Genomic DNA, 18,053 nt, shown 5'->3' with positions numbered 1-18,053 from the left:
AAGATGAGCCCCAAAAATTGGAAAGGTGTATCTCACACGTACCGATACTGACTATGCCGCAATTTAATTCTTTTTACCCCAAGGGTGTAGATTGAATAGCGGAATAGAAAATATGATATCAAAAGGTGTATCTATCTCTCACGTACAGACCCAGACTAGGCCCCGATTACTATTTTTGTACCCCAAAGGCAGGATGAGGAGTAGGAGGAGTTCAGAATAGGCAGGAGACAAACTGAAACACCCTGCAATCCTCGGCAGTGTAAGATGAGCCCCAAAAATTGGAAAGGTGTATCTTACACGTACCGATACTGACTATGCCGCAATTTAATTCTTTTTACCCCAAAGGGTGTAGATTGAATAGCGGAATAGAAAATATGATATCAAAAGGTGTATCTATCTCACACGTACAGACCCAGACTAGGCCCCGATTACTATTTTTTGTACCCCAAAGGCAGGATGAGGAGTAGGAGGAGTTCGGAACAGGCAGGAGGCAAACTTAAACACCCTGCAATCCTCGGCGGTATAAGATGAGCCCCAAAAATTGGAAAGGTGTATCCACATACCGATACTGACTATGCCGCAATTTAATTATTTTTACCCCAAAGGGTGTAGATTGAATAACGGAATAGAAAATAAGATATAAAATTGATGATTTTTCAATAGCACATGTGAACACAGCAGTGTCTTATGTCAGTCAGCTCTGCTGCAGACTATGAAGGGAAAAAAAAAAAGAAAATTCCCCTTTAAGTCTGTAATTTTTAAATAGATTAGTACAGACTATGCCACAATTTAATTGTTTTAACTCAAAAGGGTGTATATTGAATAGTGGAATAGAAAAAAGTGTATAAAATTGAAAATCACTCAATAGCACATGTGAACACAGCAGTGTCTTATGTCAGTCAGCTCTGCTGCAGGCTATGAAGGGAAAAAAAAAAGAAAATTCCCCTTTAAGTATTGTAATTTTTAAATAGATTAGTACAGACTATGCCACAATTTAATTTTTTTAACCCAAAAGGGTGTATATTGAATAGTGGAATAGAAAAAAGTGTATAAAATTTAAAATCTTTCAATAGCACATGTGAACACAGCAGTGTCTTATCACAGTCAGCACTGAAGCAAAAACGCTGCACACAACTGACTGATAAAAAGAGATTTTTTTCTCCCTCCTCCTCCTCCTCCTCAGCGGGCTTCACTGAGGGCAAAATGATTGTGTTCACTGCACCAACCCCCACACAGCAAAATCGATGTAGAACACTAACCCTGCCTATTCTCCAGCCTCGCCCTAATATTCTCGATAAGATCGTTCACTGGCACTGCACAACCAGCCCCCCACACAGCAAAATCAATGTAGAACACTGACCCTGCCTATTCTCCAGCCTCGCCCTAATATTCTCGATAAGATCGTTCACTGGCACTGCACAACCAGCCCCCCACACAGCAAAATCAATGTAGAACACTGACCCTGCCTATTCTCCAGCCTCGCCCTAATATTCTCGATAAGATCGTTCACTGGCACTGCACAACCAGCCCCCCACACAGCAAAATCGATGTAGAACACTGACCCTGCCTATTCTCCATCCTCGCCCTAAAATGCCCTAATAACTCGCCCTGCCTGCACTCCGACCTGTCCCTGAATTCTTTTGGGACACAATACAATTTTTTACTGTCTGTCCCTAATCAGCAGCCAGCACGTATGATGTGTGCTCTCTCCCTAATACTACAGCAGAATGACCAGCGCGCTGGGTCTCGAACTTATAAAGACATGGTCACATGCTTCAGATGGCCAATCACAACTACTAATACATTAGTAGGCATGGCTGGAATGGCTTAAGGCACACCAGTTAAACGCTTGTTGATTGGCTGTTGAAAGCCAGCCATTAAAAACGCGCAATTACATACAAAACAGGAAGTAAAATGACCGAACACGGATTTTAAACCCGAACATACAGTAAAGTTTTCGGGTAACAAAAATCAAATTATTCGGTACGAACATGAATAATACAGTCCGTGTTCGCTCAACACTGGTAATAAGCAATCACAAAGCTGAGCTCACAGACTGAACAATCTCTTACAACAATTGAGATAAAAATAAACATCAAAAATTACATTAAAAAGTATATAACCACTTAAAGGATAAAGGAAACACAGCTAAAAGTTTGTTGTGTCGCCACCACTCCTTCAGCTATGGGGTGATGAACACACATCGCAGTGGGGTTGACTTCATAAAACCGGAGAGTGCACAATCTGGTGCAGCTCTGCTTAGAAATCAATCAGCTTCCAGGTTTTATTGTCAAAGCCTAATTTAAAGAGGAAGTAAACCCTCCTCTACAACTTGTACCTATAGGTAAGCCTATATTAAGGCTTACCTATAGGTACTGTAAATATCTCCTAAACATGCACCGTTTAGGAGATATTTACCTTACATGCAGCCAGTGACGTCACTGGCGCATGCGCTCTGAAGGAATGGCTGCTGGTGCCGTTCCTTCAGAGTCCCGTGCCGTGACCATCGGCTCCCGCGCACGTGCGCGGGAGTGACGTCACCGCGGCTCTGGCCAATCAGATGGCCGGATGCCGCGATCCCGGAAGACGGGCGACTGGACATGTCGCCCATCATACAGGTAAGCGGACGGCACAGCGGGGGCTCGTTCTAAGGTTAGTATTTCATAATGAGCTAGTATGCAATGAATTTGTCTTTCAGGTCGAAAAAAAAAATGTTTGTATGGGTTTACAACCTCTTTAACAAGCTGAAGTTAGAAGTTGATTGGCTACTATGCACATCTGCACCAAAGTTTGCACTCTCTAGTAAATCAACCCCACTGAGTTGTTGTAAGAGATTGTTCAGTCTGTGAGCTCTATGATTGCAAATTACCTCACTCCAACTTGTTTACACCTGTGTCAGATGTCTCCTATTTAAAGGATAAGTTTACCTTTGGGAATGTGTTGCATATTCCACCCAATTTTAGGGTGGAACATGTAACATGTTCCCAGTGCTGCGGCCGCTGCCCACTGCCCCCCTCCCTGTGGCAAAAGTATGGGAAGAAGTTTCCTGCACTAGCTGCCACCATTTGAAAAATAGCACGGCCGTGCGGGGCTCCGCCCACACAGCCACGTCATTCAGATTCACAGCTCCATGTGTCTCAATGAACTACAATCCCCGACATCCTTAGCAGCTGTTGGCTTGTAGTTCTCAATCAACTACCATGGCGCTGTGGAGCGTCATGGTAGTTCATGATCATGAAGTGTTCCTGTCAGGCAGTATTGGCCTACCCATACAGGATGTATGAGTAAGCCCATACACAGAGTGTGCAGGAGACCTGCTGATCGCTGGTGCAATACTTTCCAGGCTCCTACAACAAAAAAATGAAATGCACTTTTTATTTTTACCTGCAAAAACGTGCATTTTTTTTCTTTTAAAAAGGGAACTTATCCTTTAGGCTGTCTGTTGGGGGAAGTAGTAGTAAGTCATGAGTAAGGCCATTATGGTGGAAATGCCTTGGCTGTTTGTACAGTATACACCGATGTCTTAATAAAGCTGATGTCTCGCTGCACTCGACCATGATGCCGGCAAACATCCTTTCTTCAGTTTTTCAGTGGACCACAATCTGTGCCTGAGCACCAGCCATTCAGCCGTGGATGTTTAATTAACTACTTCCCACCCACTGAAAATGAGGGCGGGTGGGATGCTTTGTTGTTCTGGAACTACATTATTTGACATCATCCCAGTCTCACCATGCTTGTGTGCCCACAGAGGAGCACAATGCAGCAATCATGGGCGCACTGTGCAACTTGGACATGGCTTGACCCCAATCTCGGTAGAGAGCCAATGACGCAGCTCTTTACCCATGTGATCAGCTGATCACATGTAAACAAGGAAATGCCGGTTATCAACTTCTCTTCTCTCACACTGACAGAGTGCGAGGAGAGGAGAGCCGATCGGCAGCATCTCCTCACAGGAAACTGATCATTAGTGCCCTGATTATCAGTGCAGCCCGAACAGTGCCCATCAGTGAGACCAATCTGTGCCCATCAGTGATGCCAAATTGTGCCCATCAGGGAGGCCAATCTGTGCCCATCAGTGATACAAGTCAGTGCTGTCTTTCAGTGCCCATCAGCACCTGCTCATCAGTTACGCCACTCAGTGCCACCCATCAGTGGCCATCAGTGGCACCTATCAGTGCCTATAAGTGATGCATATTAGTGCCACTTCATCAATGCCTATCAGTGCTGCCTCATCAGTGCCAATCAGTGCAGCCTCATCAGCGCACATCAGTGAAGAAGAAAAATTACTTATTTACAGCATTTTTTTGACAAAAGCTAAGACAACTTTTTTTTTAAATGTTCGGTCTTTTTTTTTTTTTTTTTAAAAACCCAGTTGTGAATGACTAACACCAAAGGAAAGCTCTATTTGTGTGGGGGAAAACATATGAAAAATGTATTGTGTGTACAGCGTTGTATGACAATTGTCATTCAAAGTTTGACAGCACTGAAAGCTGAGCAAAAAGGCCTGGGCAAAAAGTGGGTAAAAGTGCCGTGTATTGAAGTGGTTAAAGAGCTATAAGTGCTGCTTTTTGTTTCTAATCTATGCCCACCTCTCCTTACCACTGATCATACACAGAAGCCATTGTATTTTGTGATTAAGTTCACATAGTACAAAGCACTCTATGATTGGATAGGAGGAGGGGAGGGAAGAGCACAGTCACTGCATGGGACTCTTCAGCCGCAGGAGCTAAAAACCAGAAGGTTCAGTGTTGGAGCAGTAGAAGTATAGCGATATCTATGCACCCAGTGCTGAGTCAAAATGTCAGTTGTAAATTTAAGAGATAAGCAATGAGATGGCATGCACCTCATTGGACTTAACCCCTAGTAACCTAGTACAATTTACAAAGTGGCTGAGTTCTTAGAGTTTAGCTTTAACCACTTGCAGACCGCCGCACGACTATTTACTGCGGCGGTCAGCCCCTCACAGGCAGAGCGACGTAGTACTACGTCGCTAGCCTGTGAGGGTCTAGGGAGCGAGCGCGCGCCCCCGGAGGCGCGCTCCTGCTCCCGAGTGCTCACGGACCCCCCCCGCGCGTGTGACCGGCGGACCCGATGTCCACCGGTCACTCGGCAATCGTCGGTGCAGAGGGAGAAAGGCAGACGGCTAATGTAAACAAGCCGCCTGTCATTCTCCCCTGTGTATGAATGGTGATCATACGGTTCTACTATGTAGGACCGTTGATCACTGTTCATACACCTCAAGCCACAGCCAATCACAGTTAGAATCACGCCCCTAGGGACACACATAACCCCTCCCTCTCAAAAAAGTTAACCCCTTCACTGCCAGTGTAATTTTACAGTAACAGTGCATATTTATAGCACTGATTACTGTAGTAATGTCACTGGTAACCCCAAAAGTGTCAAAAATGTCAGTCAAGGGTCCGATCTGTCCGCCGCAATGTCGCAGTACCGCAAAAAAAATCGCAGATCACCGCCATTACGCGTTAAAAAAAAAAACAACAAAAATCTTTCCCTTTGTTAGGAAAAGCGATAACTTTTGCGAAAACCAATCAAAATATGCTTTTTGCGATTTTTTTTACCAAACATATGTAGCATAAAACAAATTGGCCCGAAAATGTTAAAAAATTTTGATTTTTACTTTTTTTGGGGGGGAATTTCATATGAAAAAATGTGAAAAATATTGTTATTTTTGCAAAATTGACGCTATTTTTTGTTTATAGCGCATGACCAAAAAATCGCACAGGTGATCAAATACCACCAAAAGAAAGCTCTGTTTGTGGGAAATAAAGGACGTCAAATTCGTTTGGGTACAGCGTCATACGACTGCGCAATTGTCCGTTAAAGTCACGCAGTGCCGAATCGCAAAATAGGCCCTGGTCAGGAAGGGGGTAAAATCTTCCGGGGCTTAAGTGGTTACGAGAGATTATAAACTCTTCAGCTGAATTCACACACCGTTGGACAAAAATACCTGTAATTATCAGTGGTTTCTAAATGTCAATGAATCTTTCAAAGATGGGGGCCAACAGTTCCAAACTTTGATCTCTTCCCTTTGTAATTCTCAGAGTGGGAAGATGCACTGCATAGTCTATGGTGTCTGCAGTTCCCCACAGAAGCACTATGAAAAGTCTTCTGAATCTTTCTGGAATGCATCATGTAGAATTGAGACTAAAAGTAATTTGTAATAATAATTGTAATTAATAATAAATTAATGTAGAGAGCATAAGCAGATATTGAAAGCCTAACTTCTTTTGCAGTTGGGTGGTGTACACACTGCAAGGGTCAATGGCTTATTTATCTTCAGGGAAACAATAAAAGGAGATATACTTACCTTATCCTCTACTCCACCACAACTAGACCATAGCCCTCCAGGTCCATAGCCCTGTTTGGGACAAGAAGATGCAGAGGGACAGTCTTAAGCTGGATACACACTATACAACTTTTGTTGTTTGATTTTCTTTAGATTTACCTTCAACTATATAGTGCAAGGGCCTGCCTGATTGCATACAAATTGAAAGTGTTCAGGTCTGACCTCATATTATATGGTCTTGGTAAATCTAAATAAAAAAATACACAGAAAATTGTATAGTGTGTATCCAGCTTTAGACAAAACAAGCTCCAGCGCCACTGCAAGGGATAATTTTTTTATTTGCCCAGGGTTGGATTTTAATGGATCTGACTTGTTAACTTGCATTCATCTTTAAAAAAAAACCCAGCAAAATGATATTCCTTTAAACATTTGATGTGCTAATGCTAACATTTCTATAAGCTTGCATGTAGGCTTTGTGCTTATTACTCCTAGTTTCTAGGCAGGCAAAATGTGCTGGCTTTGATAAATAAGCAGAAGAACACTGTTATAGGGTAATGTTCCCCAGAGCCAGTTTTCAACAAGCTTTAGATCAGGACCTGTTGTTCTGGCATTTGCAACTCCTATTTCTAAAATAAGCTTGCCTTCTGTGCTCGCTGAATGGCTTAGCTAGAGAAAGTAAAGCACCTTTCAATATTTCAGCATGTTTTATTTTTGGCTTAGTTTCTGCAGCTCACTAATGAATTTGGCAGAACAAGGGTTTGTTTTGTGCTGTTTGGAAAGATGGCAAAGCTAGTTTACTGATTTAAAATGTGGTACTTGTCAGTAAAATAGAGGCAATATTTTTTGAATCTATGTACAAAGAATAACAATAATATGCTATAGTTTTAAAATGACTTTAAAACAAGGGACATACATACATGAAAGATTAAAAGTTAGCAAATAATGTACTTGCATTGGTTTTCCTTGCCATGCATTCTGTGGATGTGCATGGTCATGTGAAATTCAGGGTTTAACTGAAGTAATAGGAATTAGGTGATCTGATAGATTTGGCAAACGTGAGCAGTAGTCTTCGGCACAGGGCTTCCAGGTTGAAAAATCTCCCTAAATGTCACTAAGCTTAAAAGGATCCCTGAAAATGAAATATCACTTAAGGTAGAATTTGGTGTTAAACCTCTGCAATAAAAAATTAACAAAGCAAATCTTCTTATAGTGTGTAGTTGCCTCTATCTAAAGCACCTAGTGTGATTACCGTCACCTCTCTCATACCTCTACAACCTGCATGAATCACTTTTAACCATGCCAGACAATCCTGGGTGATGCCCACCCACCCACCCACAACACACAGCAGGTGATTGACATTCTCAACTGTGCATGCTTCCCTATGAGACTGTGTAGAGGGTTAGAGGTGTCCATTTCCTCCACTCAGGTCTCATATTACACTCAGCTCCCTGCTCTATGCTGTGCAGTGAATGACATCATACACCCCCCCCCCCCCCATCTTCCTACTGAAGCTAAGAAAGGCTGTGTAAATTATGGATAGATGTAGAGTAGAGAGGTCTGCAAATTAGCAGGTACAACGTATGTAGGGGGATGTGTTATATCTCTGTGTATCATCTAAGCCAAATAACTTCTCTGGGTATTTGTTAGGGTTTACAACCACTTAAAAAAGCAAAACATTTTTTTTTTTTTTGCATAGGGTAAGGGGGGAAGGTATAACCCCCTGTCAGGTTTTATTTGTCATCTGTGTCCTATTTGGGAGATTTCCCCTCACTCCTTGTCCCATTGTCCCATAGCCAAAACAGGAAGTGAGGAAGTGAGAGCAAATCCCTCTAAATTGAGGAAATCTCTGTTTATCACCAGAACCAGTGCCCCCATTGGAATACTTCCCCTTTATTATTATTATTCTGGTGATAACCCAAAATTTGGGATTTTCTTTTGCTTTCAATGATAATGGTAAATAGGACAAATAGCAAGGGTGAATAACCCTAATGGGGACACAGACAACAAGCAAAAGGCTGACAAATGTTCTATCACCTCTCCACCCATAAATTGCCTTTAGTTATATTTTTTGTTCAATTTTGTTATTAAGTTAAACAAGTAAACATTACGTGAGTACAAAACAGTATTGGCAGAAGGCGAGGTCACAATCTTGTGAAACTGCGTAGAAAATACATACTTTCAAAGTACGGGGGAGTGTAAAAAGATCATCAGGTAATCATCAGGTAACAATACACAGCTTCGGTTGATTGAAGTGATAAATAACAATATGAACAATATGTTCAATAAGTCATATAGTAGGACATATTGAACTCCTTCCACTTATTCAACATAGACATTTGTAAAAAATAGTTTTCCTTACACCATTTAAAACTAAAAATAAAATATACTGAGGTAGAAATCAGGAGCCAGAGAAGAAAGAAATGAGGAGAACTAGAGAGAAGAGACAAAGTGGAAGGGCTAGTAGACCTAGGGTTCTCCAAAACAATAGAAGTAAAACAGTATTTATTAATGAGTTGGATTTGCATGTACGAAGTCCAGGATGACTATGTCTTTTAAAATTGCTTAACCCTATCACTTGTCATACTCGCTAACTTCTCATGAATCATGATCCATGAAATGTTATGTTATGTATGAGTCAACGCGTTTCTTCCATGCTCCTGCAAATGTACTGTACATTTCCCCACCAAGAAGATGAAAGATGCCAGGCGCCGTGTGCTACAGGGAATATCAGGATTAGATTAATTCCATAAAGTGTATTAGGGTTGTTGATTTAATACCTTGCCTAAGACTCAACAGAGCAAGGAGAAACTCTGTTCCAATACCCCCTAATTTGGGGACACTCCCATCAAATATGATACATGGTTTCCATTATGGAGTAATGGGGAACACATCCTAGCCAGGCAGCAAGGGGCAAGGTAACATCTAGTAAGGACATTCAAATTTGCTTCAATAAGGGAGATATTCACAAAATTTCAAAAAGAGGAATAAAAGTGAGAGTGCCATGTCTCAAAGGTTGTATCAATTGACAGGTCCTTGTTCTAGTCCACCATTTAGCTCGCTTCACTGGGGAAAGCAGCAACAGACCGTAGATTAAAGAGATTACTCTCTTTTGACCTCTATCCCTATTACACCACTTTTCATATGGAGAGAGGAAAGGTGCTTATGATTGCAGAAAATATATAATGTTCTGGGGAGGGGGGGGTAAATACTTTTATTGCAAAAAAAGAAGATTTTTACATGCAAAAAATGAAAATAAAAAATGCTCTAGAACTGAACTGATTAAACAGCAATTTTCAATAATTTTAAAGCAAAAGTAAAAAAAAAAAAAAAGATTCTGCCAAGTCCTTTTTTTAAGCATTTTCTGTAAATTTAGCACAGCCTGTCAGTAGATCTGTTATACTTTCACTTCCCGTAACAGAGTGACAAAACTGTTCTTTCTGTCTACAGTGAACGCCTGCAACAGTCTTGTCACCCTATAGGATGGAGAAACCTTGAAAGGCATTATTTTGACTTGGAAATAGAGATGACTATATTTTCATTTGAGAAAATATATGTGGTCAGTATCTATGCAGGGAAAAGTAGCCCCTTGCTACTACTACTACCTATAAGCATGGGCCTGCAGGCACAGGTCTGCTTTCTCTAATGGTAAATCCAGCAGGTTTAAATCAAGTCTTTTTTTCTCATGCTAACATGTCTATTGCAATTTGCACGGTTTTGGTTCCATTGCTTTGAAGGACTATAATTAAATACCCTTGGATGTGTATTTCACAACCTTACTTAATTATCTTTAATGAATATACAGTACATACAATACATAGTGATCACATGGCTTGCAGTGCCATCTTAAGAGCATTATAGGCCCCCGGCAATGCAGTGCACTGGGGCCCTGCCTACACAATCACCCACGAGAATAAAAATGCAAATTATCGATAAGGTGATATTTATTGGTACAGCAGTGCCAGGCTAACGACAGCTTCCAAGTTGGGCGGCTGGGTCCAGTGAACACACACATGGACGGGAGTCAGACTCGACTGTCCTGTGTGTGCCTGTTCCCGTGGAGGCGGACCGGCATTCGTGCAGTTGTGGGCTCCCCCTCCATGGCCCAAGTGGCCTGACAACATTGCAAGGCCAACATGTGCTTGCCACCTGCTAAGTTCGGCAGCGGGATTCACACGGGAATCAGGAGTAATGCTTGGCTGGGGCTGCGGCGCTGGGCAGGTGGGGCCCCCAAGGCAACTGCCCGGCATGCCCATTCGGTAAGATGGCCCTGATGGCTTGTTAGAAAATAAAGCCGTATGCTTGTTTTATAACAAGCAAATTTCAATTTGGCAGCCCCCATGAGGAAACTAGAACATCATTTTGATTACATTTTAGCTAAGGTAAAATGTATTGTATTTCTCCAGAATCAACTGATTTTTATTTGAGTTTTTCGTCTTTGCAACAACATATTTCTGTAACTGAATCCAGCCATCTTATTGCTTTCTCTTTACTTTTCGAAGCACTATTGTCTTTTAAAGTGAGTTGTCCCTTCTCTGAAGGTCCGAGACAACTTCAGACTGTTTATCTGGGCTTCCTGTGAAAAGTTGGGCTTTATTTATTGAAGGATCCATTTGTTTGTTTTCCTGGCAAAAAATAAAGCTGAACTTGAGGGGAAAATTTTTCTCTCCTCCTTGCAGTGGGTCCCCCCCCCCCCCCCCCGGTAAGATTTAACTGCTCATTTTGCCTCGTAAATGATAAAAAGGTTGACATGCTTATCTTATTCCCTATTGCTGGAAGCTTCCTCCTCTCTTTATGACTGGTCATCTGAGGTTGCTTCCTTTTGCTGCCTGACCAATCACAATTCTCTTATATTATCCCATTCAATGTATAATCATCAGTACGTAAGGATGGCCACTCACATACTGGGAGCATTGGTGTGTGTAGGAGAGTGCTGCTGGAAGAAGAAGAAATAAGGTAAGTATAGAAAAGAAGCTGAGGCACACAGTTTCTGATTTTTCCCCCTCCCACAAAAGCTTATGTGCACAATCTTAAATTTCTTTCCCCCTACATCTCCTGGTGTAGTCTCCAATGCAGGAGGGCAAGAGCACAGGTTCCTGTCTGCTTCCAAGCCAGCATTCAGAAAAGGATAGAACTTCCTCCACCCTCCGTTAGCCAAATTGAAGAGGTACAAGAAACACTGATGTAAGAAGGTCTTTTATGGGAACTCGGGGGAGGAGTGGGCTTTGATGGGGACACCGAGGATAGAAGGACTCTGAAGGGAACTCTGATGTAATAGGGGACTCTGATGGTGACACTGATGTACTGTAAGAGGGATTCTGATGGAGACTCTGCTGTAAGGGGGAATTCTGATAGGGACACTGATGTAAGGGGGGGGGGGGTTCTGATGTGGACTTCTGATTGGGGCACCCAATGTAAAGGGGGAAAACTGATGAGAAAGAGTGAATTCATTTTTATTTGAACCTTAGTAACAGCTCAATTTTTGCTGGAATGTATTTACTTTGCTTTGCTTTACTGAAGTAACAAACCATATCATGCTAATTAGAGAAAAAGTCTACATAAAATGTAATACTGTATTTCATATACATTTTATTTATTCATCTATGAAACTAATTTTTTTTTCTGTCCATGATTTTTTGCTAAATTTACAATGTAGCCCTCATACTGATATGTTTGAGATCCCTGCCCTAGAAAAAAAGGAGCACTTAACCGTTGCAATGTGGGGTTTGGGACCCATTGCAAGGGTTTAAAGTACCCCTCTGCTGAAACACTTTGGACCCCATAGCCCTAGCACATGACATATTGCTGTTGGAAACCTAAAGCATCCCAACTCACTCCACCCCTCAGACTTTAGATTTAGGCTGATCCATAGAGCCACACCAGGGGTATAACTATATACCTTATTGATAGTCATGTCTGGGGTACTGAAAGTACAGACATAAATTTAAAATTCACTATGTTATGAGCCTTTAAGCTCTCTATTTTTGAGCATTCTAAAGATCACTTTAGGCTTGCAGTGGGTGAGTATATACAGAAACTATTTCTTTGACACGTTGTGGCCATAATACTATTTTTATGACCGTGAAAAGCTGATTATTCTCTTTGATATTCAATTCATATACATTGCAAATTGAGAACAGCATTTTCCGTCCAACATCCATCCTTGCAGCAGCAACATTTTAAGTGCTTACAAGGCAAAACTTTATAGTCACAGTTGAGATTTATCAAAAGTCACTTAAATTGGAGTGATGGCCCTTAGTTCTCTCTTTTTTTATTTATGTTTATTTAAAATTGCTCAAGCCTCAACTCTGCTGAGGCAATATTACTCGGCTATATGATTCCCTGTGATAAAACTATATTGTAGAGTTAATAGAAATTCAAGTTTCAACCTTTTTTATATAGTGGGGCACTAAAGTTAGTATTGGTATACCATCAGTTATCCTCTTTATGGCTCCTAAAGTGCTTTTAAAACAAATACAGCACTGCAGATTTATTCGGAGGAATACCATTACCGTTGAAATATACGTGCTTCCCTGAAAGGTTAAAATAAACACAATTCTGAAGAGAGGAAATTTTGTTCCCAAAAGTAAATAGCCCTTCCTTCATTTTATTAGATATTGTATTGTTATAAATATATCTGTATTTACGGTTGTGTGGTTTTGAAGAGGTCCCAGTTTAAAGCTGATCTCTTAGTCTGGTGTGGATTACTATCAGAACAAAGGAAATGGATAATAAAATCAACTGCAGGTTAATGGTGGGGGTAAAATAAGGAATGGTCTGTTCTTGTTTTTAAAAACATAAATAAAGAATGATTATATCTTAAGACAATCTCAGTTGAGTGCGACTGGTATTGCTCAAGTAGAAATAAGTTCTCACAATGAAAGTGTATGTCAAGCTAAAATCTTATTTTTTCCAGCTTTGGAGTGGGGAAGAATTAGAACTCTTATAAGGTTTTTACTGCTATCCAGAGCTCCATCAGAAAGATTTACCATAACTTTCTCTCTTGCTGACAACAGTTTCACCAGACGGGAAATAAGGGAAATATTCAATAGAGATACAGACTGAAATAAAAACAGGGCAGGGGTTCCAGCACTCCCTGCCTTTAGAAAAGAAAAGTTGTTTTGTTTTATTTTTTCTGTCTATGTTGCTCTTGGAGAGTAACCCTTCCTTTCTGTATGGTAAGTTCCAGGTAGCACTAAAACCTTGACTGGGGTTCTAACCTATATCCACTCGATCCAAAAACTACAGAAAAAAATTGGCTGGGCAAATGCTCTAATGGGATTTTTTAAATAACAACTTAGATTATTCCAATTATTATTCCAGTGGTATACTCATAAGTAGGGATGATCGAACTTTTGAAAAGTTTGGTTGGGCCAGAACACCAGAATTTCCCGAATGCTCGGTTCGGATTCCAGAACCCCATTTAAATCAATGGGACCCGAACTTCTGGAATCAAAAAACACAATTTTGAAGCCCTAAAACCCAATAAATGCCCCTAAAAAGTGCCTAGGGTTCTGGGTCATGCCCCAGGGACTATTAGTCACACAAAAAAAGTTCTTAAAAATTGTCATTTTTGATAGAGAGCCAATTATTGAAAAAAAAAAAAAAGAGATTTCTTTGGATTTAGTGTCTGGGGGGTCAAAAAAAAAAGTGTACCTATGAAGTTTCAGCTCTGTAGCATGTCTAGAACCAGAAAAAAAAACAGATTATTTTTCTTAGAATTTCAGTAGCACAGGGATGGTGTTACCCTCCTTTCACACCTGGGCGTTTTTGTTTTAGGCATTTATTGGGCATTTTTTGGGCGTCTTTGGAGGCAGGCATGACATCTGAACTTCTGTATAGGGGTATATATATATATATATATATATATATATATATATATATATATATATGTATATATATATATGTGTGTGTGTTTATATATATATATATATATATATATATATATATATATATATATATATATATATGTGTGTTTGTATATATATATATATATATATATATATATATATGTGTGTGTATATATATATGTTACCCCTGACCCAGAATCTGCATAGTGGGGTCACCCTGGCATAGCAGAGTCAGTTCACCCTAAACTACATACTACACTACGGTCACCCTGACATGGAAGAGTTCGGTTACCCTGGCATAGCAGAGTCAGTTCAACCTAAACTACACTACGGTCACCCTGACACTTAAAACTTTCCCTACAAAAACTAGATTATTGAATCTAACTATAGTGGTATATAGTACCCTAACTACACTGCATATCCCTTTCCTCACACTAATAATTGCAAAATGACACTGGAGCAATACAAATGCTTCCACTCTCTTCCACAGCCCCTGTATTACAGTGCTAGAGTTTTGGAGGGGGCTATGTTATATACTGGTGGGCGTATGGGGGGCGTATACACTCCTCATTAGGCTCTGGACCCCGTATCACTTCAATCACATTTTACTGATGTTTTTGGGCCAATCATGGGCTTTTAAAGCCCAGTTCCTGCCCCATTGCATTTTGGACGGTCCTGGTGGCCGAATTCCGAACTTTTACCGCAAAAAGTTCGGAATTCGGCCGAATTTCAAACACTCAATGTTCGGGTCGAACCGATGGTCGACCCGAACTGTTCGACTATCCCTACTCATAAGCAACTTTGAATAATAGTGGTCGTCAAGCATTAAAACATCATTAAATATAAAACCAAGAATGTAACATATAGCCGTTTACCAATCAGTAGATGTGGTGGTTGCATCGGTTTCCTTTTTTTTCTTTTTTTTTTAGTTTTTTTTTTTAGTTTTCTTTTTTCACCTGGTGATTTAGCTAAAAACACACCTTCTATATTAGGGCTGGTTCCCACCAGAAGGAATCCACTGAGTTTTTATTCTGCATAAAAAACGCATTGGACAGTATTTAACTTAGATCCTGATAGCCCTAGTTCACACCAGTGTAGTGCATTCCAGTGTAGTTAACAAAAGTAGAACGTGTTGCATTTATTTCTGTATCGAACGCATATAGAATGCAGTACAATGCATCAAAAACACACCAGAATGCCCATGTCCTCAAACGAGATGAAGATAAAAAAAAGAGGAAACAAATGCACTGGAATGCATAAAAAAATGCACTAAAAACGCAACAAAATGCACATGCAGGAACACATCCTGAACGCAGAAGTTGTGGTGTGAACCCCTAGAGTGCCTCCAGTCTGGATGAAGAAGCACAGGGGGCACCTTAGGACAGCAGCGATGTCAATCCGGGTGTAGTATGGAAGTGTGAGATGGGCTAGCAGATTTCGATAACTAACAAAAATGAAGCCAAACTCCAGCTCACACTGCAGTTAAACAAGCATGTAAAATAACACTTTTTCTTTTGGGATAAAGGTTTTACATGAATAAATAAAATCTGATCATTGTAAGCCCCCCTGTCAGTGGTAAATGTTTTTCTCGACACTCAAACTGCTACATTTGCAGATGAGCTTGTTCTGTTGAAAAACAAAAGATTTAGACCCCGTTCACACTGGGACGACCTGTCAGGCAACCTGGTCGCCTGACACGTCGCCGTAGGTCGCCTGCCATAGAGAAGCTGTGGACCCGTTCTAATAGGAGCGACACAAGTCGCTCCGACTTAGAAAAAGGGTCCGGAGCTTCTTTGGGGCGACCTGGAGCGACCTGCATTGACTTCAATGATATGAAGTCCGTGCCAGCCGCTCCAAGGTCGCGGTGCGAGCTGCGCACCGCGACCTGTGAGGTCGCCCCGGCAAGTAGCGTCGCCCCAGTGTGAACGGGGTCTTACTGGCTGGATCAACAGATGAAAATAAACAAAAGAAAGCTTAAAAAAGACAACAAATGCAGCCACCACATCTAAGAATTGGTAAGCTGCAATATAATAAATGTCTGCTTTTGGGTTTAATACTGATTTAAAGACAGTAGGGTCTCTTGCACAGGGACATAATAATTTATTGATGATTATACTCAGGATCTTGTTGACAGAGAGATTTTAAGTAAAATGTCCCATAAAGACCTTGCGTATCCACATGTAGGGAGCGTAAACATGTGTATGTGTATACATGCGTAAAATTCTTCTTCACCCTCTTCTAGTTGCCAGTATTGAAATGACTCTGTATAAACAGGAGTATGCATGCATATGAACCCAAACATGAAAATTTCTTGTTCTATTTTTTTGTTTTTATTCTTGTATTACAGCCTTGTACTCATCACTAATATTACTGATCCTTATGCAGCTGTGTGCATTGTTCCATAGATAACAATGCACCTGTGATCAGATCAGAAAAAACGTAGCGTTATTTTATTATACTTTAATGTTTGGCTATGACAACAGACCACCACAGATTTCAAAGCATAGACTGTGATGTAGAAAATAGCTTCCTTGTGTAGGCTTGGTTGATTGTTCCATATTAAAAAGATTCACCTGCATGGTAATGTATTGTATGTCTAGAAAAAAAAATATCTAGTGAAGCTCTGCAATACAATAACCATTTCAGCTCCGGATGGTTTACCCCCCTTTATAACCACACCCTTTTTTGCAATGCGGAACTGTGTTACTTTAACTGACAATTCCACGGTTGTACGACACTGCACTCAAATAAAATGAATGTTCTTTTTGTTCGACAAACAGAGCTTTCTTTTGGGGGGTTTTGATCACCTCTGCGGTTTTTATTTTTTGCGTTATAAACAAAAAAAGGCAGACAATTTAAAAAATATTTGTATTTTTTACTTTCTGCTATAAAACATATCCAATAAAAAAATGTAAAAATTGTAATTTCTTCATCAATTTAGGTCAATATGTATTCTATTACATGTTTTTGGTAAGAAAAAAATCCCAATAAGCGCATATTGATTAGTTTGCGCAAAAGCTATTTTATCTACAAACTATGGTACAGATTTATGGAATTTACATTTTTTTACTAGTTATGGCGGTTATCAGTGATTTTTAGCAGGACTGCGAAATTGCGGCAGACAAATCTGACACTAAGTGACACTTTTTGGGGACCAGTGACACCAATACCGTGATCAGTGCTAATAAAATGCACTGTCACTGTACTAATAACACTGGCAGGGAAGGGGCTAACATCAGGGACGATCAAAGGGTTAAATGTGTTCCCTGGGAGTGCTTGCTAACTGTGTAGGGGTTGCTTTGACTGGGGGAAGACAGAGATCAATTTTCCTGCACAGCAGAAACACAAGATCTACATCTTCCCCTCTGACAGAATGGCGATCTGCCTTGTTTACATTGGCAGAACGACGTTCTGCCTCTCTCAAAAACGATTGCCGGGTGCCAGCGAAAATCGGGTCAGCCGGACCTGCTGATTGGCTCCTGCTGTGTCCAATCACCGATGGCGTGCATGCGCATCCCAGACCCGAAAACAAAAAAGACATATAGGTACATAATTTCGTGCTGAAGGGCCGCCCTGACGCAGTTTATGTGTGTGGGACGGTCCGGAAGCGGTTATTATTTCCTTATGTTGTATCCTTTATGAATCTTGCAAATATAGAAGAAATCATGTGGATTCTGCCAGAAATCCAGTGAGCTCCTAAATGTTTTGTTTGATCTGACAACACTGCCTTTGCTGTACTGCAATCCCATATAGTGTAGTGTTTGCCTTATGGGCCATACACACTATAAGATTTTCTGAAGACTTTTTCCTTTAGACTTACCAAAACCATATAATATGAGGTCAAACCTAAACACTTTCAATTTGTATGCAATCTGGCAGGCCCTTGCACTACATAGAAA

General features: G+C 40.7%; 1 protein-coding gene across 1 annotated transcript in view; it reads left to right on the top strand.

Annotated features, from left to right (window-relative positions):
* TMPRSS15 (transmembrane serine protease 15) overlaps window positions 1-18,053 on the top strand; it is a gene marked incomplete at its 5' end in the record, with an annotated part of 640,117 nt that overhangs the window by 247,402 nt on the left and 374,662 nt on the right.

Source organism: Pelophylax lessonae (assembly GCF_965119305.1).
Source record: "Pelophylax lessonae genome assembly, chromosome: 2".
NCBI lineage: Eukaryota > Metazoa > Chordata > Amphibia > Anura > Ranidae > Pelophylax > Pelophylax lessonae.
The sequence above is the reverse complement of the archived record's forward strand: the minus strand, read 5'-3'. Positions and strand labels throughout refer to the sequence as shown.